The 26,312-nt window shown below is 38.9% G+C and overlaps 1 protein-coding gene across 4 annotated transcripts in view; it reads right to left on the bottom strand.

Moving 5' to 3' along the window:
- MAPK10 (mitogen-activated protein kinase 10) overlaps window positions 1–22,080 on the bottom strand; it is a 181,625-nt gene extending 159,545 nt beyond the window's left edge. For 2 of the 4 annotated variants that reach the window (XM_075500881.1, XM_075500882.1), the window contains exons 1-2: window positions 21,776–22,078; window positions 17,012–17,131 (exon numbers count right to left, since the gene is read on the bottom strand). The gene's annotated coding sequence lies outside the window, so the exon portion shown is untranslated. Of the gene's footprint in view, window positions 1–17,011; window positions 17,132–21,584; window positions 21,667–21,775 lie in introns of those variants that run through there. The other 2 variants (XM_075500878.1, XM_075500879.1) reach the window with 2 other exon arrangements.
- Between the last annotated feature and the right edge of the window lie 4,232 nt (window positions 22,081–26,312).

Here is a 26,312-nt window from a genome sequence, read left to right as displayed (position 1 = left end):
GTTTGCTTCCAGTTTTTTCATTATTTTTTTCTTCTACTTTCTCACTGTGTGATTTAATTTTTTTTCTTCTGAAGGAAGGAAGGTTTTCTATTCCTTGCCTGCTGTGATATGCCCTCCATCAAGGCATCTGTAATTATTTATTCTGCATTTCCTGCTGTGGTGTAGGTTAGGATGTATTTCTGGAAGTGGCTGGTTATATATGTTCCTTGTGAATTTACGCTAAAAAGAACCCCAAAAACACGAGGTCAGCTTTTATTTAGTCCAGCAATTTTACTCTATTAGGGTTTTTTTATTCTTAAATGCCTCTTGGTGAGGTCCACCTATCTACTTCCCAATAGAAAGGAAAGTTTTCCCTATGTTAACATGCAACTGATGTCAGACTGCTTTGTTTCCTGCTTACGCCCTTCCCAGTGACATATGCCTTGAGCACAGAAAAACATTGTGGAGAGGTTACATACAGTCTTTGCTCGGAAGAAACTGGAAACACTTTGAGGAGCTGAGAGAACACGAGGTGCTTCAAATCCCGCTTGGGCTGGGCATTTTGTCAAGGGCTGGATCAAAGTGCTATATCCCAGCCAAGATTCAGGGTCTTCTTGCCTGAACAGGTGAGTTGTGAAATAATAGATTGACCATGATGCTTTGCCCAGCAAAGGTTCATGGATTGCTTTCATGGTCATCCACTACAGGCCATGCTCTTAAGCTCCACAGCAGCAGAGAGCGCAGAGAAACCTCTGTCCTCGCAAAGGGTGATGCACTGCAGATCTGCAGGCGTCTTGGGCCTTCACACAGCTGAAGTTCAAGGGTCTACATTTATGTGTCAGAAAGGCACAAAACCCTGTTCAGAAGAGAAACAACTAATTTTATGGAAAAAGCTGAGCAAAAGACCTCAGAAAAAAGGCAGATCAACCGAAACAGCAAGTCCTTGTCTTTTCCCCAAAAATTTCAGACCCACACTTTCTGCTGCAATGCATGTTATTTACACTAAGTTTTTTCATCTACATTAAGCATTGTTGAGCTCTTTTTTTTGTTATTAAGCCTTAATATTTAAGGATCTACCCAGCTATCTGCACTTTAACACTGTGGTCCACTCAGTTGGAGGAGTGTCCAGGAGCTGCCCTTTGCAGTATGTCACTTCAGAGCAAAACACTTACCCTCAATTATGTTTACCCAGCTGTAAAATAGAGGCAATAATACTTATTTTTCAAAGTTGATATGAGGCTTATTAATGCTTAAGAGCTTTGTCATGCTTGAATGGAAAAGGAAATTTTATAAATTTAAGTGAAGCTTAATTATAAAACTGTTAACATAAGCATATTAGAAAAAACAACTCTGAGTCTCAAGCCAGCAATTGCTCTCTTAGCTCTTAAAACAGTACAAAATGATTTTGTATGTATCTTGCTATTGCTAATCCCCACTTTTTTAAGTCCTACATTTCTTTTCCACATTAAAGCTAAGAAGAGGCAACATGTAAATTAAATTTAGTGTCTAATCAACCAAGAAACAATACCCACTACCTTACTCGGTGACATGCCATCACTGGAATCTTGATTTAAAAAATAGTCTCCATACAAAACTGTTCTGTTTGCTGTATACTAATTTAAGCTATGCATGTGATTGTCACTGACACAACTCCTAACCTGGAAAATAGGCTAATTTACCAAGATCAACTTACCAAGTCACCAAGATAACTTAAAATTTGTAACAAGATTCTCTTGCAATGTTATACACAAATCCTAGACAGCACAACTCTTCCTTTAATCAAACAACAATATAAAATCCTTTAACTAGCTTGCTTAGAAGACAATTTAGGACCTACAACAGTATATGATACTGAAGATAGCACAGTTTTTATTAGGAAAGAATTGAGCAAAATAACTTGCTTTCACCTGACATAGCATATTTGTCAAAACAAGTATTGGCTCAAATCCTCACTCCCAAATCTTCTGCAAATAAGTTCTCTGAGCTTAAGCTCTGTCACTCATACAATGTATGCAAATAAAGACAAAACTCCAGGCTCATTTTCAGACAATAAACAGAAAGAAAAGCCAACTATCTCGCTCCATTTCCCTCCACCCTACCACCTACTTGTACTTAAGAGGCTCATCAGAAGAGGTAAATAACCATAAAATCTGTTTAAATGAGGCACTGCTCACAAACCTTTTAAAAAGAGGATAAGTATTTGACACTAAAACAATATGTCTTTAAAAAGGCTCCTCTACAGTTGTGTGTTTGTGCTACTCCCTGACCAGAATTGGTATCTCTTTGAGAAGGCAATGGTGGTTTTCAGAAACCACCACATTTTCAAACACTTCATGCTTGGGAGGGGTGTGGGGAGGCAGTGTGTGAAGCAACAAAAAAAAACAAAACCAAAATTGATATCTAACAAAAACCCTATCTTGAGATGAAGAGATGCATAAATGGTTGTTGTCCCATATTAACCCAAACCAAAAGTCTGTATCAAACAGGATTTGAGCAGAACTGAAGGAGACGTTCATTCTTCACTGAACACCAACAAGTATTTCATCCAAATTAAATTTTGTAAGCTTAAAAATGAAGGCTTAAAAGGAAACACAGCTTCCTATATTTACAACAGCAGTAAGAAAACTGTCAGCAAAATCAAGAGATTTCTGTCAATCGTGATCATGAGATGTAATGGCACTCAGGTGCGGTTGGACCTTGCCCTGGAACAAGGGAACACACAGCAGACTGTCGCTACTATCCCCTCCCCTCTGCAGTGCTCTTTGAGCATCATCTCACATGCCACCCCCAACACCCCTCTCCAAGGCACAAGATGGGACAGGGAAAATGGAAAGATGGGAGAGTAAATCCACCAAAACGATTTGACAGAACAGCCTTGATGCATTCTAGACAAAGGGAAAATAAAAACAGTTGCAACAGTAAAGCTGTTGTACTAACAGGTCTCTGACAGTAACAAAGTACTAACAGGTCTCTGGTAGACTAGTGAATACATACAATGTCACAGAGTTACAGCAGAGTGCTGCTACAGAAGTGACCAGTTAAGAACCGGAATGTGCCTGGTTCTTTCTGCAGCTGTACCTTGTCTCCTCCCCTTGGTGATATTCCAACAGCAGCTAATTCAGCCAGCCACAAGGTTATCCACCGGGGTTGCTGCTCTTCCTTCCTGCATGCAACCATGATGTCCTTATGGCAATTTCCCCATCTTCGAGAAAACTTAGTTGAAGGCAAAGGTTTTGCTGATTTTGAACTACCGACTGTCAGACACTTCCTACTCCAAGCTTTATTAACAGATCAAAGTCATAATTTGAATGGATATTTCAAATGCTGGTAACTAACTGTACTCGTTCCCTTGGCAGATTTTCCCATGGCACTGGCTTGTCCTACCAACTAACTTCAATGACAAAGGCTTAATATCATATTAGCAGGAGACTGTTTCTGCCCTCTTATGCAAACACCCTTTACATTGTCCTCCAGGTTTCTAGACTGCTGGTTCTGCAAGCATAGCATGCTTGTCAGCTAGACTTACCGATTGTTTAACAAACAGTCACTGACTGTGAAAGTCTCCTGCAAAAAAAGTCCAGTATGTCACGTACAGCATCAAAACTACCTTGTCCTGGACTCCAAGAACCACCATGTCAAAGTTACCACCATTTGTCTTTGCTCTACACCATCTTCCCTTTCTCTTCTCCTTGTTTTTACTCCTGGGGTTACATCACATTTCAATACCAAACATGGTATTTTGCAAACCAACAAACACTTATTTATCATATGCAAGGACAAATCAATTCATTCACTGACTTGATTTTAAGTCTCAAAAGCCAGCTATGATTTACTACATATTCTATTTACTTTTAAAAAAACCAAGACTGACAAGTCAATGCAAATAAGCAACACTGATTATGCACTGTGCTAGAGAATTAAGTCATAAAATTCTATAACATGGAAAACAGTGCAAAATACCACATGCACAGAGGCCAAGTTCTGTGTCCTGAGGAAATAGCTTTGTATTCCACAAATTTACTGCATTTTATATCTCACAAAAGGAAATTACAATAAACACCAGCATAGCTTGCTTTTTAATTCCCCATTTGTGGTGGTTTAACCCCAGCCAGCAACTAAGCACCACACAGCCACCCGCTCACTCCCCCACAGTGGCACACAGGAGGGGGAGCTGTCCCAGCTGTGTCCCTTCCCAACTTCTTGTGTACCCCCAGCCTACTCACTGGTGGGGTGCAGTCAGAAGCAGGAAAAGGCCTTGACTCTGTGTAAGCACTGCTCAGCAGTAACTAAAACATCCCTGTGTTAGCAACACTGTTTTCAGCACAAATCCAAAACATAGCCTCATACTAGCTACTATGAAGAAAATTAACTCTATCCCAGTCAAAACCAGCGCACCATTATATGCGTTATGGGGAAGCCATCGTTAAAAGGCTGACATTTAACATGAAAAAAAATAACTGAGTATAAGGACTAAGTGCCAAAAAAGAAGTGTAATACCAAAGCAACACCATTTTCTGATGCTAAATTTGAGCAATTTAATGGCAGCATCTGTTCTTTTTAATAAGTAGACAGATGTATTTTTAGGCCTCACCCCAACTGAAAGAAAATGCTTGCATCACTTACTAAAGAGCAATATTTAACATGAACTCATAATACCAAAACGATAATCAAAATCTTATTTATGCTGATGACTTACTAGCCTAGCAGAAGCTTTGAACCCAAATATTTATTTTCACTATAGGAACAAAGTGATTCTAGACATGAATTTCACATTATCCGTCTGCAGTATTATTCAGTATTGAAGATAGAATAGTGGCTTAGATCTCTCTTGACACCATTTTTCATTTTCATACATGGTAATAAAGAGCAGAAAGTTTTATTAATGTACAACCATGAAATCTACCAGGAGATACAGTAATACTATTTACCATTAATATGAATTAAAATTTTGGGATTTATGGCTAGTTATATATTCATTAAAGGTACTGTAAACAATATCAGGTGGAGGTGCAATCAACACGAAAAAGCTCTTCATGGGTTTAGGCATAATCAACATTACAAAGCTCTTCATGTGCCATTAAGTGCACTGATGTAACAGATATAAATCTGACATAACGGCGCAGTTAAATATAAGTCTTATGTTGTTTAAAACTCATTCTGCTTCTACCTTGCTACGTCTGTCCCCATTCTGCCTCCATCTAGCTGCCGAGCCTGCTAGTTATCTTTACATATGCTCCTCCTTTCGAGCAGTGATACACAGTCTTTCCAAACTGCACCTCAGTGATACAACACAAAATTCCTGGAGGACAGACACGTTCCCATTCATGGACAAACAGAAGGCATTCATGGCACTCTCCCTCAGATAAATCTCAACTCCAAGTTGAAGCTTTGCATTAGAACATAAGGATTGAACAATAAATAACAACATAAATTTGAAGTATCAAAAGCAAGTGCCTCATAAGGAAAAAAAAAATCAGTGAAGGAAATCCTGCAAAACAAAGCTACACCGCTTTTTTGTTGTCTGTTCTATCTGTTCCCCAGCCAGAGACATGGTGCTCAGTGAACCAAAACAGTTACTGATTTCTGGACTGGACAGCAGCAAGAAACTTTTGAGAATCTTTCACAGATTATGCTATGCAATGAATTAAGGATTTAATGATTGAATAAAGGAGCATCCTAGGTAAGGAAGTCTGTTCCATTTCCAGCATGGCTACTAAACAGTCTCATTACACCCAAGCTTTTCGAGATACACACTTGCTATTCTGAATTTGCTCTACATCTTGAATCTGAATTTTTCTCACAGAGGTGAATTTTCATGGCATTGTGTTGAAGAAGTCGTTTAACTTTCTTTAAAGTTTTTAACATCACACTTATCACTTTGAGCTGCACTAGACACAAAATGAGCCTGCAGATCTAACCCAAAATCATGCTGTTGCTCTTTTGGGCATTCCACACAGTATTAATTTGAGCATCTGCTTTTGGAAATATCCACCAAACCTTTTGAAGGACAGTTTCTAACACAGAACCAGCAAAGGATGAAACTAAAAAGCAACTCATTCTGAGAGGAAAGGGCAGACACTGAAAAGGAACAGAAGTGATGGATGCAAGACAGCAGCAGAGGAGGTACAACAGTTTTGTCGGCAAGGCACAGCAGTAAGAATAACTTGATTCTAGAATCTGTTATTATTTCAGAAGCAAGTTCTAAGGCAAAATACTGGTAATCCTGATGGCTGAAATAAAAAAGAAAGCTTCCTTCTCTTCACCCCTCCAAAGAGCTCTGGATGGGATCAAAAACAGAGTTCTGCTGACATCTGCAGAAACCAGAGAAGAGGAATTTAGGGAACTAGTAGAAAGGCCACATGTTCTCTGTTTTGGGTTTTGGGTTTTTTTCCTTCATATCTCCAAAGTATATTTGGAAGACATTTCTGTTAAAAAAGTATATAAGTAAGTGGAGAAAAGTTTATAGCTACAATAATGTATGGAAGGCTAAGACAACTATGTCTAGCATTTGTGCTTCACCATTTTCTAAGATACTAACTTTCACCTTTAGCATGGAAGAAGAGCATCTTGGAAAAAAGATGAAGGGCATGAGACTAAAAGTCCTTGTAAATGATGATGTAGCAGAATCCCTTCAGAAGATCCCTGCATGCAAGAGAATGGCATTAGTTGTGAAACTGACATGTATTTTAATACAAGTGCTTAAATTGCAGACAAAGTCAGCAAACAGCAGTGTTTTTCTAGAGCAGAAAGAAATGGAGTAGGCGGATGTGGGGCAGCTCACGTCACAAGATCAGGAGAAGCTTCAATTGGGCTTTGTAACTCAGCAGGACGGGTAACAAAAACCTGAGACTTGATGACACCAAACTCTGTATGAGGCATTACTGGAGAAGGGAATAAGCATGCAACTGCTAGGTCAGGTTGCTCAACGAAGACAACTACTGTGAAATAGCATTAGTCCTACTTCAGGGGGTATTGGTTTGTATCCTGTTTATCTACTTAGCCAAGTTTTTCTTTCCATAGAATCATAGAATGGTTTGGGTTGGAAGGGACCTTTAAAGGTCATCTAGTCCAACCCCCCTGCAATAAGCAGGGACATCTTCAACTAGATCAGGTTGCTCAAAGCCCCATTCAACCTGACCTTGAATGTTTCCAGGGATGGGGCATCTACCAACTCTCTGGGCAACCTGTTCCAGTGTTTCACCACCCTCATTGCAAGAAATTTCTTCGTTATATCTAGTATGAATCTACCCTCCTTTAGTTCAAAACCATTTGCCTATTGCAACAGGCCCTACTAAAAAGTTTGTCCCCGTCTTTTGTATAAGTTCCCTTTAGGTATTGAAAAGGACACAATAAGGTCTCCCTGAAGCCTTTTCTTCTCGAGGCTAAACAATCCCAACTCTCTCAGCCTTTCCTCATAGGAGGTGTTCCATCCCTCTGATCATTTTTGTGGCCCTCCTCTGGATCTGCTCCAACAGGTCCATGTCTTTCCTGTGCTGAGGACTCCAGAGCTGGATACAGTACTTCAGGTGGGGTCTTACCAGAGCAGAGTAGACTTGCTAATTAAACTGATTTATGCTTGCAGATTATTAAAATTAGCTCACTGAGGACTAGAAAGTTTCTCTGCAATATTTCTAGGTTGAGGTCAGAAATCAAACTTATTTTAGTGATCACCACTTACATCCCAATTTAGACTTTGTTGCTGGCAGTCAAATCCTGACAGAAGATTTAGAATATATTAATTTTTTTTCTCTCTTTCCTATTAAAAAAAACCCAAACAACAACAAACCATTGTCACGTATAATGGGCTACTGTTTGATTTATGTGCCCTAGGGTCTCTAGGAAGTAATTTTATGTATAATATTTTTTGTCATTTTAAAAACTGCCACTATTGCCTTCACACTGTTAAAGCAGCATCTACCTTCACCAGTGGGTCGTGTTCTCTCCTGCCACAATTCAACATTGCTCCTTTGAAAACACCCAAGCAACTCTAGCTTGAACCAGCTCAAAGTCTGTTTTGATCTATTCAGATCTCTTATCAGTTGTGTAATACAGAGCTTACACATAAATTAATCATTAGTCCAAAAGTACTCTTACAGTGGGGAAAAAAACAGTAGTACTTACACAAGGATTAGCAATTCAAGTGCACTTGATATACATTTACTCTGAAATCTTGGATATAATGACTCAGCTATAATTTTCAAGGCCACTAAAGTCTAATTTGATTATAGCTCTGTTCTTTGCAGTTCTCTCCGGTTACTGAAAGTTTGGAGCCATGAAGAAGAGCGTCTGGACCTGTACACTAGCTAAACCCGTAAGAAAAGCTGCAATGTAACTAGCTCAGATAACAGTATCACTGACAACTACACAGGACAGTATGAGACGTTCCTCACTACTGCAAAAGGAGAGAAAGAGAAAGAAAGAGAGGAATGTGTGGCTTTATTTTCTTTTCATTAACACCACCAGAATCTAGTATCAAAAAGCTTGTGTTCCCAAAACCATTCAAAATTTGAGCTGAGTTTTAATTTTTCTTTCATTCATTGACAAAAAGAACAAAGAACTAATGAGAGAGTAGCCTGATAGCCTCAGAACTATAGACTGCACAGCACAAGGGATACATCTAGATTGTCTTTGTCCGTACTGTTTCCATGACTCCACCAAGTTCTGCTTCTTTGGTTAATTGGTATGGACTATCTGGTGTCCACACCATTCAGATGAACAAACTCTTGAGCCAGCTAGCCAAGTCCGTACTAAGTTTCAGGTGGAAAAAGATTTGGGGCAGTGTGCATCTAAACTGATTGTGGGAGATGCAACCCAGGGCAAACTTGCCTTCCAACCGCCCACCTTCAAGATACAATAAAATGTGTCAGAAAGCTTCCTTATATATAAAGAACTATATTTCATTTTATAATTTTAACATTTGATAGCATTTTGGGGGATCTTGACAATCATTTTCCAAAAAAAAGCAAGAAATACTTCCCAGGTCAGATTCTACCTGGTAAGGATGCTGGGCAGTTGATCCATGCATAATTGTGTTTCCAGCAAAATTTGCTGCAAAATTTATCCCACCATTGCTGACACTGAAAACTTTTGCTGTAATTTTCCTATTAGTTGGTTTGTTTCCTGGAGCCTATCTCAGGTTTTTACACCCTTTTGGTTTTCAGAGAAAACCTTAACAATGAGACCCAAAGGTAGCCTACAAGCTCACAAAATGGAAATCAAACACCCTCTGAGTCTGAATGCTTCACTCAGTGTTTTTGAATGCTTCAGTTTTGACAATGCTGCTTCACATGTGACAGTTTCAGCCGCATGTAATATTGACAGCCAGAGATATTTTTTCCATATTAACGAGACATAAGACCTCAGAAATGAAGCTTGGGTGAAGTGGAGGAAAAGTCTGTAGTCCAGAAACTCAGTCTCCATCAAATCAGAGAAGAAAGTTTCTGCAACAAACCTAGTGCCACTTAAAAAATAATATTAAATCAAACCTACAGAATGCAAATCTCAACCGGTGTAAATCGTCCCATTCTTACTGCAATCAATGTAATTATATACAGGATTTGAGCCTACACATGTAAGCTCAAATAACAATTGCCACAGCTACCTAAAAAAAGCCAAAACCAAGCAGATATCCTTGTCTTTATTTTTTCAGGTCCTCAAAAGTAGAGAATTGCACTACGGGTTTTTTAGATTGAGGAGTATACACCAGCTTGAAATCACTGTTTTTTGAAAGGATTTGTAGATCATTGCCATTTGTACAAACATGTAGGTATTTTTTCAATATTCTTCTGTTATGGAAGACATCCACCAGATTCTCTTCATGCAGCTTGACAGAAAATTAAGTACAACAGCAAATCAAGCATTCATGATGCCATAAAAACATCTATCTACACACTGATGACTGAAATCTAACATAAAATTAATGCAGGCATTTAAGTAGCATTATGATTCACAATTAAGCCATGCAGATCTTTTTCAGCTACAGCTCAGAGAGGATTTGGGGGTTTTTTTGTTTGTTTCAAGGAAAGTAGCATTAAAATGTATTTTCCTTTTTTGCTCGCTTTTTTTTTTATGTTCCTATTTAAGGATATGAGCCAATCTTTAAATACTATCTCTGAATTTTCTGAGTTAAATTATACACACAGTATTTGGATGAGGCATGAAGTAGTGAAGTTAAATGGTGAAGACCAGCCAACTGTTGTTGTTTTTTCTCTGAACCTAAGTGTTGTAACCACTTAGGTTCAGACAAAAATTTGTTTTGAGTACAGGGACAGGAATATTTGGATACCATTACAGGTCATTATGTCATCTGGTTCTGATGTGCAACCAAGGAAAACATTCACATCCACTCTATGAAACACAGGGTAATTAATTCCTCTCTGCTTTCTCTTGTGTGCTGTATTTCAAACCTAACAGTTTATAAAGCAAGAAAATCCTCTCATCCTTCTCCCCTCTTATGCAGTGTTGGCAGACCAGAACAGAGAGCACTGACACCTGCTCAGCCCACCTTATGCACTAGTCCAAGGAAAGTAAGCCTACTAGCTAGATACCTAACTGGAGTTACATTTTTCCAGAAACAGAGGCAGTAAGGAAGCAGATTAGGAAGTCTCTGTATCATACGCTGCATTGATCTAGACAAACTAGCTTGGGATAGTAGCCATGTTAACACAAAGCTACATACATGATAAATTACTCGAGTCTGCTGTATAAACATTAACTTTAGCAATTATTTCATATCTGCTACAAATCAGAACTTCTTATCAGGATGCTATTATCTCTTCATAGTACTTTCCAAGCCCCTGCAGTCTTACAGTGGGTTCACAGAAGACTTTTTTTTTTTTCTGGGATAGGACCAATATCTACACCTGACATCACTTTAAAAAACAAACAAACAAAAAAACAGCATTTGCAATGCAGCCAGAACTTGTTCTTCATAATGAGCACCTAGAAAAGAGGTCATAAAATACGAACTGGGCAGAAAACGTTGAATTAGGAAACAGAATTTTTAACACAAAGAAACAATTTCTGTCTCAAAAGAATCAGACTTCTGGAATATGGGAGGACACAGCAAGAGAAACATTAATGATTGCTTATCTTGTTCTCACTTTTCTTCATCAAATATTTAGCTAATGGCCACTGAGGACAGAAGCCTTTGCTAGATGGATTTTTCCTGTGAGGCTATTGGCTGTTCTTATATTCTTAATCTTCTTTAAAGTGATTAAAAACTGTAAGCCTGAACAATTCTGATTTTTGCAAAACAAAGCCAGAGCTATTCAACATCCAGCAGCTCAAGAATGCCTATTTAATAATTACTTCTCCTCAAATGCATCACAGGTGAATTGGTCTTATTACTTTTGCCAGGAATCTAGAGTGTATTAAGAATGCACAAGTACTGCACCATGCCTGCAATGTTCACTCTCTTCTTGCTAACCTGCACAGCAGTCTGCATCCAATGCAACAAGGATATTTCAGGTGCTGTAGAGATGAGGCTGTGGATGTATAATGAGTTTAAATAACCTCTGGATAACTTCACCCTTCTGGACAGTCCTTCATCATGCATATTGTCCTTTCACTTGTCTGCCACACTCCATCCCAACACACAATAGTTAAGAGAGAAGGGTCGTGACATTAGCATCATAATTGCTGCATTGCATCGATAACCCTGTACATATATCTTCCACTTGTTTTACTCTCTTTTTTTATAGTTGGGAAATGACTGCCTCTAGAGCTTAAAGCAGCTAGCCTGATGCCTTTACAGCAGTTAGCATACTGCTGCCTTGAGCCAACTTGACCTAAACCCTAGTGCAGTGAGCATGAATGTAACAGCTGATGCTGCCAGTACTGCGGATGCTTCTCTCTACAAGAGCTATACTCTTCACTCACAGTCAATGCTCCCCATTCTTTCTGATACACACAACAGCAGAGGGAAAGTGAGCAGAGGAAAAGTTGATGGTATTACACGGCATGTTCAGGTTTCTCCTCCTGTTGACAGATTGTGATAAGAAAAGGGTCTTTTGCTAAGAACAGTACACAAAGAAATAGGCAGAGAGTCAATACACCACACTGACAAGCCTAGAAGAGGAAGCAGGCAAAATATTTCCCCATATGGTTACAAAATAATTCCCACCACTTTATATAATATGGGTTCATATGCCATACCCATTAACATAGCTGAATTTACTGCTGTCTTGGTCTCTTTTCCACCCCTCCGCTGGCACCATTCTCTGTGTTTTTTGTTATTGATTTGGCATTTCCATTTATACTTCTGCAGGCAATTAAAATAATTTTAATACAACTCATAAGGATCACACTGAAAAACTACTCAAAGTTTCAGAAGGTATTTGTCTGACATTCTACTCCCATATTCTACAGCAATAGTCCTGGATATTTTCCATAAGGTTGGGAGAGGAGCCTGCCAAACACTGAACTAGGTGGCACAGAGTTATTTTTTCCATCAGCAACTCAAAAAACACAGCAGACAAATATTTCATGTGATATGTTTACAGGTTATACCTGGCACAGGGAAGTATTAAGCTTGTAAAGTAAGTTCACTCCTTTTCAATAAGCACAGACTGACATATGGCAGAAAAAAATAATTCGATCCATCAGTATTTCAACATGAAATTGAACAACTGGAGATCCCCCAGAGACATCTGCACTTGAATTTTTTAGAATTTAATTTTCACTTTTTAAATGTGCAAATAGCTTGAGTTTTCCTAAGACAATCCAGGCTACTGGAGGAATGCAGACAGATACAGAACAGAGGCACGTCCGTGTCTTTACAAGCATTCAGAAGAATAGCAAATCTTCACTTTCCAACTAACTCTAAAAATTTTTTAAGACTATCAGTCCCAAACGTCCAAGAACCATCTCGTATGCCCCCAAAATTCTGAGATACTGCTAGGGAATAATCTTGGTGGGAGGGTTATACATTTTTGAAGCCTCAAGCTTTCACACACTCAAGCTTCATTTTTTTCAGGAATAAGGACAAAAAGCCTACTTTTAATAACAAGAAAGCTCATAGTTTCTCATATATATGTGACACTGAGTCTAGGGCATTAAAAAACCCAGATACTGCAAGAGTTAACAATGCTACATTTCAGTATCATTTAATTAAAATACTAATCTCACAGGCTGCAGGGATCAGTAAAGACAAACCAAGGATGGAGGGAGAAGGGATACGAATCAGCTATTAGAAGTAACAGCATAAAAAAAAATGTTATCTGAGTTTAAAAGGGAGTGAAAACATTCTGCAAAACAATATCCTGAGGAGACCAAAAAACCCCAACCAAATGAAGAAAAAAAAAAAATCAACAACAAGAAAAAAGGCAAAGGCAGGAAAATTCCCTTCTATGGGCATTTCCTGTGAAGTTTATTAAAATAAAAGGTGACCAAGTGGTTCCACTGAAGAGTCTGTAATTCAAAGTGAAGATCTCAGCACTTTCTGGAAAAAAATCCAGACTCCTTGAAGAGTAGGGAAGGTGAACAGTTAAAGTGTTGAAAATTACAGGTCACCTGTGGAAAACCTTTGTTTGTATGTAGTTGATCACATGACAAATATGCTAAGGCAACAGTTCTCAAATGGGAAAAATGTTGCTCATTACATCACCACCATCAATAACAGATAAGAAGTTTTACATTTATCATATGCAGCAAGCTTAATATAAATAGGCTTTTTCTATTAAAGAAGACAGAGGAGCAGAACACGGGTTTCTCAGAGAAAATTGTGCTCTGAGCTCCTCTGATACAAGTCTGGTATAACTGTACTAAACTTACTGGAGCTATTTTACATTTACTTGGCTAGATGGAGTTCTGAATTTCTCTTTGTGCACTTAGCACTTACACAGGGATGATCATAAGAGAAACCAATGCAATGTTTCATAAAAACATGCAACTCTAGTTGCAAGATACCAAGCCAAGACTTTCTAAAGAAGAAACATCTGAGGATCTTTCTATAAGTGCTTAAAAAAAAAATTACTTTATCCCAGGTCCTTTGTTTGTCTGCATAGGTATATTGAAGCCTCTCACATGATTTCTACCAAAATTACTAACTCAGCTTTACAAAACTCCCATCACCCATAGCACTAACCTTATTTTCATGTTAAACAAAATATCCTAAGTTTTTCACTACCTGCTCTTTTTTGTGATGAATATTGCTAAGTATTTTTGTTCTCCAAATGCTACTCTTCCTGACCATTTTTAAAAGTTGTTTGACAGTTAATTTAACATTGATAGTTATATACTAAGTTTTAGACCTGATTTCACATGCAAGTTCCACGGTTATAAAGCTTGCATTTTCATAAACAGAAATGGCTGAATGCAAAATACAGTTATATGTTCAAAGTGATTTGTATGCCTTAACAACCAATATTAACTGGAGAGAACCTGCACAGAAAGCATAAGCATTTGCACATGAAGGCACCTAATCTCATATTGTATGTTTCACACATGTTTACAGGACTGTATCCCTAATTCATACACATACAAAACTTTAAATACATGCTACAGGATTGTATTATATGCCTGAAGAGACCTACAGACATTTTCTGTGGAGCTGTAGCTCCAGAACAAGACCTTCAATTCCTTAATTTCTGTTCAAAATGCTTAACTATTTTTAACTATTAAAATTATGTCAGCTGGGAGGAAAATGTTTCAAGCAACTCTCTACCTATGACATCTCTTGAGTTCTGTTGATTTGTATCATATACTGCTTCTGAAAACCTGCTGTCTGTTTGTACTGATTACCGGATCCTAAAATTTAAATTGGGAAGAATGAAGCTGGAGGAGGTGATTTAGATGTGCATTGAACTCAGAGAGAAAGTACACTGAACAGAATCATTGGTGCATGCTTCAAATACCACACAGCAATATCAATAGCTACAACATTAAGACAAGACATCTTGGTGACCTGAGGGACAAATGCTCAAGTCACACTGCTTGTAGACAGCAGTATCATTGTATTCCAAAATTAGCATTGCATATACTACTAAATGCAAAATTGTTAAGAGTAGGGATTATCACCACCCAGCTTCTTCAAAAAGATTTTTCTACATATACAGCAATTTTTAACATCTTTATGGTGAGAGGAACTGAACTACCATGGCTATGGGTTAATTGTATTAACATATACACACCACCATAAAAATTCCATGCAACTTCTCTTCAGCTACTGTTTATTACAGACATGTTAACAAAATCCTTTATTTGCACAACACTATCAACTACCATAAATCATATACTCTTTGCTATTCCCAGTTTAAAACTCTCATTATCTACAACTAGCAGGTTACCTGTATGCTCCTAAACACAGAGAAAAAAAAAAAAAAAAAAAAAAAAAGAAAAAAGGAAAAAGGTTTTGGGCTTCATCATTAATTCAAAACTCGCCCAGACCCATTCATGTAATCATAGAACCATGGAATCATTAAGGTTGGAAAAGACCTCTAAGATCATCTAGTCCAACCATCAACCCAACACCTCCATGCCTACTAAACCATGTTGTGATAAGAAAGGTTAAGTGTCACAGCTTTTAGAGTCCACATATTAGAACAAGATGAAGGCTGTCTTGTTAGCAAGAATTGCCTTAGGACAAGTGCAATAGGCCTTAAAAGCCATAAGAAGTTAAAAATATCATAGCAGTAATACAGGGAGGTTCTTAAGTTCTACATAAATGTTTTGCTTCCACTGGATGTCCACAAGTCAAGGGCATGAGCATCCAAACTGGGACTCCTCATGCCACAAATCACTATTCATGTCCAATGTATGGTTTCCCCCCTTGGGAAACCCCTTAGGTTTCAACAGAGCACAGATTCTTTCAATGGACTAGTAGCCACTGCTTTCTGGTACTTTATCATTTCACTCCAGAGAGGAGTCAAATTGATTTAACTGACACCTGTTCAATTTTTTTCAGCAGCTCTACCAAGTATGAAAAATTACATGCCATCAGAGCACTCATTACTGTTATATTAGCCACGTATAACTACTGCCCACCAGTCAGTACATACTACGTGTTTCAATCCCTGCCTGATCTACAAACAACAATAGAGTTCTATCTCCTAACGGAACAGTAGAAACCTTTTAGTGACTTGGATCTACAATTTATTCGTGTAATAGCACCAGGAATAAGATTTGACACTGGCCACTGGTAAAGGCCAAATCACACAATAGAAGCCAAAATGGCTTAAAAAGAAGCCAAATAGCTTATTTTTAAAACTGTTGGCTTTCAGTTTATGTGGGTTATGGTGACTGCAGCTGACAAACATCTAGCTAGTATTAGGGGAAAAAAATTAATATAAGCTTGTTTTGAACAGAAAATTGGTTACCTTCAAGAGTTACAAGATTTCACAATAATTCTTATTATGTAGGACATCTAAAAACAATTCCTCATCTCCCAAAGGTATACCAAAGCCATCTTAAAGAAATTATCAGCATCAAAATGACTTATTATGTAAGAAATATGCATTGAAATTATTAGCAGACTACAGATAGTTAAAGCCACAGAGCATTTTTAAAAAGGCTATTTGCTTTTCAGCACTATTCTCACAGTTTATTTTCCTGTCCAAGGATAAAGTGATATATGTTTAAAAACTCTGTCAGGATTCCTCATAGTCTTCTTCAGTCATCTCAAAGAGAAACAAAACACCTTTCCTCCCCCCACCCCAAATCAAAGAGATGCAAAACATTAATTACAAAAATTGGTGTAAAAATAGTGGATATATCAAGCCCAGAACACTGCATACGTAGGATTTTTTATTATTATTTTGCTATCTTCACACTTTCACCAAAACCATATTCCCAATGCGCTCCATCTGATAACTACATGTACAATGCAGAAATTATACACTTGAAAAAGGCATTTATAAGAAGATAGCATTATGCTCATGTGTACTAAAAATTACTAGAAGTTGTAATTTTAATGTACCCTCCCCCCCAAAAAAAAACCACAACCAAAAAACCCCCCAGCATGCACTTTGGCATTAAGCACTATTTTTTTTTTCCAAGGAGTCTGATTTAATAAAATAATAGATTGTTGACTCACCACAGCGCGTGCTATGTCTCATCTATAGGAAATGGTTCAAAGGCATCAACTTCATGCATGGGTTGCCATAGCTGATATTTGAGTCTGGCCTGCTGCTGGTACAGGTTTCTAATACTATCCCTAAGCACAGAAAGAGAGAAATAAATATTTGGGGTTTATTTCTCAAGTCTGATAGACACAGAAAAAGTTCAGAAAACTAAGCTAACCTGGAATGTCAGTATTTGCACATCATATAACAAAGACACAAGATTTTCCTCCAATAACAACATAATGCATCCAGTTATAAGCAGTATCTGCACCATAAATTTCCCTTCTTCCATGCAAAGAAGAAAGGTTAGAGATAGAAAATAATGCAGAATGAGGTGCTGTTTAAATGGGAGAAAGGTGTCACAGTTATTTTCAAAAAAAACAAGAAAAAACCCCCATAAAAATCAAGGCAGGCAGACCCTAGTGCTCAAGAGCTCATGTTCAAGACTGTTCCAATTGCAACAGATGGCACTAAAAAAATCATAAAACTGTTCTAAAATAATTATTTTTGTTTCTATCCTATCTTTATCAGGTCAGATCTTCACATTTTTCTTTGGAATAAGGAAGAGCAGAAACTTTCACTGTAACAATTTGAGATTAGTACACAGTAATCTGTCACTAATACCTGGGGATTGAAAATAAAGTTGACTTGTGACATTATGAACAGCTTTAAAAACTGTGCAATATGGATACATATAGGCATAAGAAAAGGTCTGTGAATTACTGCTGTTTATCAAATTAACATCTTCTTCAAAACAAACAACAAAACATAGGACAAAATACCTTCAACTGACAAAGTGCTTGCAGTTAAGAATCTTGCAGACAACCTCAAGAAATGTGGCAAAAGGCAAATGTTTTGGTATTAAGACAGTGAATGAGAGGAGGCACAATCAAGCATGTACCACTCTGGTGCCTAACCACTGAACAAAATTAGGTGACTAATATTAAGCGGAAGGTTCGGGCAACATTTTCTTACCACTGTTTCACAACATGTTTTCAAACAGCTCAGAAGAGAAGTGAACTAAAACTTTGTACTAAGAACAGAAGATTAAAAATCCATATGAGAGAACAACTGCTTAACCAGAGAGGGCCCACTACACTTCACTGAACTGGGACAAGAGTTGCACATACTTGGGCTCCCTCAAATCCCACTTCAAATAGTTCCTAATTTCCTGGGTTATCTAACCTCTTAGTGTAGAATCCTGGTGAAGCAGCTATTGACTTGACTGGAAAGCTCTTCTGGACCTCCAACTTTTACCTTTTATAACAATGTGACAAGCTGACAGCAGTTCTGGGAGACTAAAACACCCCAAATTTCCCATGTCACTACTGTGATGTGAGCAAGGGTCTGCACTCATCAACCTCTTCTTTTCCTTGGACAGGAGAAAAACCTGGAAGCCTAAAAATGCAACAGCTGCTTTTTCTTATTCTTGCTGTAACAAGGGCTCTGACTCTGTCCTATGCTCCAGGCATAGTCAGGGATATCCTATGATACACAAAACCTCATGACTTCACATCCCTTCTGTACAGATGAAGCTGAGAACATTCTGCTGCCACTAGTGAGTTCATGTACCAAATCCTTTATTAAAAACCTCTCTATATAACAAACAAACAAGACTGGAAAGGTATTGGGACTTGAATTTCCTGTCCTTCTAACAACTAGCCAAGACTCATCTAAGGCTTGCTAACAAAGCTACGGCCATCAGGCTAAAACACAGTATAGCAACTCAAGAAAAGCTGTGAAACTTTTGCAAACAGTGGAGAGGGGACCACTAAATTCTGTCCCATCCCCTGTACTCCTTTTGAGCTATACTTTAATCTCACTATCACAGCATAAGAGAAAGGAAACATAGCCCTAACACCTGATATTTTACACTAATTAAAGTTGTATGTTGCTTTCAGTTTTAGACCATCAGTTTTAGATGGTTACTTGAGTACAAAAGATTTTTTGTTTCTGTGAAAGACTGTTTTTCTTATGTCTGCCCCCACAGATGGTGCTGAAAGAAAGAACGAACGAACTCACAGCAAATGCAGCATTTTTTCTTTTAACCAGTGCCCTTTTATAAGGGTTAATTTTTCTTGAAAGTGGCCTTCAAAACAGTAAGCGTGCAAGAATCATAGAAAAAGGTAGCAGAATATGAGCATTGGAAACCAGGTTATATTTATACTCAGTATTGTGGTACAGTGAAATCTCTCTCCTTTTCTCCTTTTCTCCAGATGACATAACAGAGCAGCAACTGTGGTAATACTGCAGTCACTAGGCTTTTAGGTCTTAATTTCTAGTAGCGCTATTGTAAGCGCAAAATGTAACCAGTGGAATGATGGGCCTATGGGTATAGAATGCTTGCCATAAAAACAATTTAAGACTTACTTTGTTTTGAAACTTTATCAACAAGCTGGTCATATTTTATGTTATTCAGGAATTGTCCTAAGAACTGGGTAGCTTCTACTGAATAACGGTTTAAGAGATAACCTATTTTAAAGCTGGGGACCTTTCTCTAAATGCAGCTTTTCTGCCTTCCAAATCTTAATAAAACTATGATGTCGTCTGCAAAAGCAATGCTAAAGCCCTCCTCCTTTGGGCCTGCTTTAGCTCTCCCTTAAATTGCATGAGTTTTGTAATGGACTGCAAACTACAAGCGAGCTTTATGACATCCTCCCATATCATGGTAGGGAAATTTTGATAGCTCTCCCTTTATTTTCACAAGCCAGATCTTGTAGTACTGTAACACCACTGGAAGATATTTTGTCTTACAATTATTGATCCAGTACTATTAAATTGCTAAATAATGGCTGCAAACATGCCAACCACTGACGGGGGGGGGGGGGGGGGGGGGGGGAGGGGGACACGACACAACACTACAAGAAAACACTCATCCCCAAGGTCCACTCACAAAAAGCGCCTTCAGTGCACACACATATTTCTAACGAGAGGAACTTTTTCTAATATCAAGCAGGCAGACAGGCAGCTGAAGGCAACTTATTTTTCACGTTAAACAATTTTTGCCCTTATCCTGGTTAGGAACATCCCTGTAATCCTAATACTCCTCAACAAAATCACTACATCAGGACACTGACAAATTACGCGTCCTCTGAAACAGCAGGAGAGAGCAATGCACAAGAGTGCAGTTTACTGAGAGTCAGGGAGAAAGAATATTGTTTAATGGCTGAGGTCAAATCACCTTTGTCATTCACATCTGCGTCCCTGTGAGAGAAAGTTATTAGTTGAGCCAATTGAAAACGTATTTCTATGCCACCTTTCCTAGCAGGAAGAGCGAGCACACAGCAGAAGCACCACAGAAGAAAATACTACTCCAGAGTGTTCCTGGCTAGTGACTACATAGCAATGTTCTGAAAGAGGGTTAAAATACTATAGGTTTGGTGCACTCCACTTCCCCCAAGGCACAGAAATCAAAGATAGCTTACATGGGGGCAAAGATAAACAGCCCTGTGCAGTACCAACACCATCCTATTCTGTCTTAACCTTTCTCTTTTTCTGAAGCTGGCCTTGCATGACAAGCTCTGTGTCCTCCAGCAAGCTAATTTCTATTTTTCCTGATCATTTACAATATACTCATTTGCATTTTCCTCCTAAAAAATTTCTACTCTATGCCATCATTTTCTTCAAAATCTGTATTTTCATATAACGTTGGTTTGTCTTTAAACAAGGCTCTGGCAAAACTCATAGCAAACATATCGGAGGAGGGGAAGGCTGCACTGAGGATATCATGAAGCTATGCAGCAAAAAGAACCCATGTAACAAGCTTACAATCACTCAGTACATGAATGGTGTGAAACATGCACATCGTGGTTCACTGGAAGCACCGCCTGCTTATTAAACAATGCTGTAACACTTAATTATCCAACTCAATTTCTAATAAGGCCTCTCAACAGTAAAAAAAAAAAAAAAAACATTTCTTCCTGTAGCAATAACTTTTCTGCCAGAGGATTTCCCTGCAAAGCAACATTGATTTCACTGCAGTATCTACAGTTTGTTAACTCTCTTCTGCAAAATAACTGGCCTGTAGCATGCTGTAAACACTTCTCCTAAAAGCTCTTGGTGGCTCTGTAATACCCAATGGGCTGAGTTGTTCACTTGCATCCGAGAGTAATGCAGAAGAGTGATGATTACCTTAAAAGACTACTGTCTTAAAAACAACCCCCACCCCCACATCCAACACAGTTTGTCAAACACTCACTTCTCCCCACACACTTTTTTTTTTTTGGCATTCAACCACTTTGCAAAAGGCCAAGGCTCTGTCTTCTGGATCTTCTAGTTGCTTATCATTATCCTCTCTCTTTTATGGTTCTGTATGGACTATATAACCCATATAATGTACTTATTTCTACTGAATTGCAAGCTAAGACACCTCCTTCCCCCAAAAGCCCCTAAGCAACGTTAGAGGTGATGAGGCCGAGTAAAACACTACTGTTTACATGAGCCAGCTGGTAAAGCACTATCACACTCCTGTCCATGATCTGCCTCTGCACTGCTCTCACAACCACCAGTCACATGAAATGCCCAAACAGAAAAGCTCATACACACCCGAACACAGGAAAACGATGGTTCTCTGGCCCCAAAATGTACAGCTGCAGCCTTCTTGCTTTGCTTAGCAGTTTACTTCATTAATCTGTCTCTCTCACTCCCCCCCCCCTTTTTTTGTAAACAGCAATCAGTATTCATCACCCCACCCTGTGAAAGCAGTTAGTCATAAAATATTAGCATCAACCACCTACCATTCCGTGCTTGTGAGCTATTCTCGTCCAGAAACCTTTCTCCCAAATTGCGACTTTAGGTTGTATTTTTAAATCACATTCCAAACAGTGCTGACAAAAAGATGGGCTATTTATAATAATAATAAAAAATAAAAAGATGGGCAGTTGGATTCAAGGTAAATCACCGTTTTCCTTTAAAGAACTAAATAAAAGCCTGGCGAGAGGGTAGAGCAGAACAGAAAAAGGAGAGGCAAATTAAAGAGGGGGGGGGGGAGGAGAGAAAGAGAGTGGCTTGCTGAATCACGCTCTTTCACTGCCTGGAAACCATTGTGCAGCGTGATGCTGGCTGTAGCGTTGTGGAACCTACCAGAGGAGACAGGCAAAGAGCTTGGGGAATGGGGCTGCTATGGCAACTGAAAGGAGCACACATGACGTCAAAGCACACAGAGGTCTCGCAGGGGGAGGGAGAGAAAAGTCTAATCTGCAGCCACAGCTATGGTATCTCCTGGTGAATCAGCGGATAGAGCAGACTGCAAAGGGAAGCTGAATAGTCTTCTGTAGCACTTACCAGCAGCAGCTCAGGCATCTGCAGCATCGGGGACCTAGTCAGTACAGACAGGAGGTAGTAACAGCAGTGTAGATCTGCTCTTTTATTTGCATTAGCTGCTACACAAAGGCATAAATGCCCATCACCCTAAAAAGAAAAAAAATCCAAATATCTGAAATTCATTTAAGTTCGGGGGGGGGGGGGGGGGGGGATGGGATCATAACACGTAACACGTCTCCTTCACAGCTATTGAACACAGCTATTCATGCAATGCAACTCTGAGAATAGAGTCCCTTAGAAGTCCAAGGAACCACTAGAGATCTCCCCATTAGCAGTATGTTGTGCCCACTACTAGAATGCCCCAAATCCCCACACTAAAAACTTGCCACTTCTAAAAGGTCCTATTGCACAGAGGTACTATTGCATTTTGAGCTCACAGAACCAGCAGAGTTGGTGATGACTTCTGATGTCCTCAAGTTGAAAAGTTATGCAGACAACATTTCTTCTGCATACATCAAACTGCAGGATGTCTCCTCTCTTCTGACATTAAATAGCAAAGAAAGTACACTGGTAAGGCTACTAGACTTCCATGAGATTTAGGCTGGGATAAGAGCTAGCCAGAAATATTATGGTGAAATTCAGTCTTGCCGGAATACCTATCTTCTTTGAAAAACAAACCATTTCATTCAGTACATCAATTACATTGGTCAAGAAGAGCTCCAAGGAACTAACCGCAGCTTTCCTGCTAGTGGCCTGAATATTCCACAAGCTTTACCATGGCCAGAGCCAAACACAGTCTCCTGTGACCTGGAACTCTAACACAGACATTTTCTAACTCAGGTTGGGTAATTGTTGCCTTTTTCAGGGCCATCCAAGTGCCTTTAGCAGGCCATACGCTGACATATGACATGATCCATGAACACTTAAAATGTTTAATGTAACTACAGATGATGAAGTGAAGCCATCGGCTGTGTCTGGCCCCTGAGCAATAGGTTACCCATTCTTGTCTTAAGTATACCATGTTCCTCTACCCTCCTTTCTTCATTAGCCTGTTTCTCCTACATGTTCTGCTATCAGCACTTATTTTTGGAAGTCAAGGTTTTCACCTTGATCTGTGTATCATTCCTGCATACATATATACATGCACGAAAGCCTGAACACATTTATTTCAAGTGAGAAAAAATTCTATAGTTCCAACTTTCGCACACTGTTGTCTTTTTTTTTTTTTTTTTTTAATTTACTTAACAGCTCTATCACAAGCTAGCAATCACAACAGGAAGTTCTCCCCACGCTCTACCTTATACTAAGAGAAGACTGGATGGGGCATAGTGAAGAAGCATGCATAGGTACATTATGTGGCCAGAGAATGTCCTGCCATTGTCACCAGTGTCCTGAGCAGGCACGAAGAGTAGCACGGCACAACCTCCACTGCAGTTTGCAAACACCTGCGCAGTAGGCATAAGCAATAAGCCAGATCCTTTTAGCGTGTCAAGTACTGGTCTCTGTTAACCATAGCATATTTGACTGGCTAAGCTTCAGAAATCTACAGTTTACTACACTACTTTTTTTGAGTGATGACAGGAGGAGGGGCAAGTAAAGGAGCTGCAAGATGTGTAGCAGAAGCCACAGTAAGCAGTAACTACAAGATATTGAAACAGAAAACCTCAACCCAAACCCTCATCACAAGATGGGCAAAACAAACAAACAAAAAATTTAAACAGGCAGTTTTCACATCGTCATTAAAAACACCAAAACCTTCATCCCCTTTTTGTCTCTGTAACCATATTCTTCTTTCTCCCATACCATACCACATCTACTCTCTGAAGGCATCCAAGACATTATTTTCTGCTACAATCTAACTGTCATGTTTGCACAAGAAGTACTACTTCTGCTTCCAGCATAGAGGGGCAATAAAACACTCTGAGAAAGGTTTCGTCCCTTCCAGATCCTACAGAATACCACAAGAGAACACCCTGAAAATTATTTCTTTTGTGCTTACAGTCTTCTTCAACAAGACTCTAGAAGTCCACTATTGTTAGGCAAAATACCAGAATGAAATTACCTCTTTGAATAAAGCCTACATATTAGCCTCTTTTTCAGGGGTGTCTGTTTATTGCAAAAACCTATTAAAGACTTTTGCTCATTTGGCGTAAGACTCCACTACAGCAACCATACACATATATGTGTATATATATTTGTATAAGTTTATTACTAATCTGGAGCAAAGGGGGATTTTTTTTTTTCTTAAAAATATGTCCATACACATATTTTACCTGTATTACCCAAAACGTTCAGGATACATTCAAAAATAGGTTTCCTGGCGAAAAAAAAAAAGCTTGTGTGAGTCAGTAGAATGGAGAATACCTTTGAAAACAGCATTAACTGACCATTCATTGGTGCAGAAGGGGTAGGGGGTGGTTGCTTTTGACACAATTACAAGACTAGGGTTGGAGGAAGGGAGAAGAAACAAAAGAGCCTAAGCTCTTTCAGAGGTGACAGAGGCTTTGGAGTGTAATTAGGGTATTTGTCCTTGGAACAACAGATCTAATGGAAAATAGCATCTTTTCAGATGCTGCTTTTTCTAATGAAGGGATGCTGCTTCCTCAAGCTCAACAGCTAAACCAGCATTTCACTCCACACTCATTTTGCGTGATCACAGCTTGCTCTTTATGGTGTCCTGCTGAGATGGCTTACTGGCTGGGCCAAGATATACCAAGATGCCACAAAATGCATTCCAGCCTGGAATTAGGCCTCAGATAAACACTGTAATGGCCTCACACAGTGCAGAAAATTTGAGTCAATTTAAACAAGTCATTTTAGGCACCTGTTTCCCAGAATAGCTGCCCCAGTCTTAACGGGCAGACATGCTCTCCATGATAGACAAGACTAGAAGTGGGTATGGTCTACATTTAAGATCAACTGGACAGAAGCAGATGTCTACAACACAAAGACAGCTACAAAGGTCACCATGAGCCAATTAAATACATTTCAGCTAAGCTCTTGTACCCCACCTTTGTGCCTCTAAAGCACTCATTAGTGTTGGTCTTTTTTAGTACAAAACTTCATCTTGTTTTACTTTAAATGTGAATTCCAAAAAAAGTGCATACAATTTGTAGCCCAGGAGATGGAACACTAAACTGTACCTCTGTCATTGATTTTCATGAGATGGACTGGGAGCACTGAGGTTCAGAGAATAACTATGTTAGGAGTTGCTCACATTCAGTCCTGTATTTATACAAACAAAAAGAGATCATTCTTAAAAAATAACAATGTCAAATTGAGATTCTGGTCCATCTGCATTTACAATTCCTTGTTTGCTGATGCTGTTTAGTTAAAAAAAAAAAGATGAAAAATAGATGTAGGTAAATGAGGCACTCTTTAAAAGAATTAAGCACATTTTAACAGATGGAGGAAAGCAGCTGTGACTCTGTGCTCACCGTTAAGAGTTTTTATATGAATCTTCTGAAATGGTCCTACCAGGGGACCAGTAACCACAGAAGTACTAGCTCTACCTGCCATGGAAGCACTCACTGTTAATCCACATGAGGTCCAGGACTAAGCTGGAATTGCTCAAGCAGTTTATGCTATTCCTGCCAGAGCCTGCTGCAAGGATGGTTGAATGTAGCAACTCCTGAATTGCCACACTTCACAATCCAGCATATTAAAGTAATATGAAATTGGCAATGGCTTAATGTACTGAGTTGCAAACTGTGATGGTTTAGGAGCTGCTACACACGTCGTTCAGCTCTATCTGCCTTACAGAGGTCATATTCTTCTCAATGGCTAAATGGATCACATTAAATTAAGGCCACTAAAACAAAATCCTAGTGAGCAAGCATCTTCATGTTTTAAGGCATAAAGCAAAAAACCAATCTCTGAACAAAGTCTTCTACCCAACTCATTGCTAAAGCTAGAGCCAACTGATTTCTCAACATCACTTTCAGCCATAGTTTTCTATGATTCCAGTCTGATGTAATGTTGCACTGTTGAGTGGAACAGTGAAGACGTGTG

The sequence above is a fragment of the Mycteria americana genome, chromosome 4, assembly GCF_035582795.1.
Source record: "Mycteria americana isolate JAX WOST 10 ecotype Jacksonville Zoo and Gardens chromosome 4, USCA_MyAme_1.0, whole genome shotgun sequence".
In the NCBI taxonomy this organism is placed as follows: Eukaryota; Metazoa; Chordata; class Aves; order Ciconiiformes; family Ciconiidae; genus Mycteria; species Mycteria americana.
This window is presented reverse-complemented; position numbering and strand designations above follow the sequence as displayed.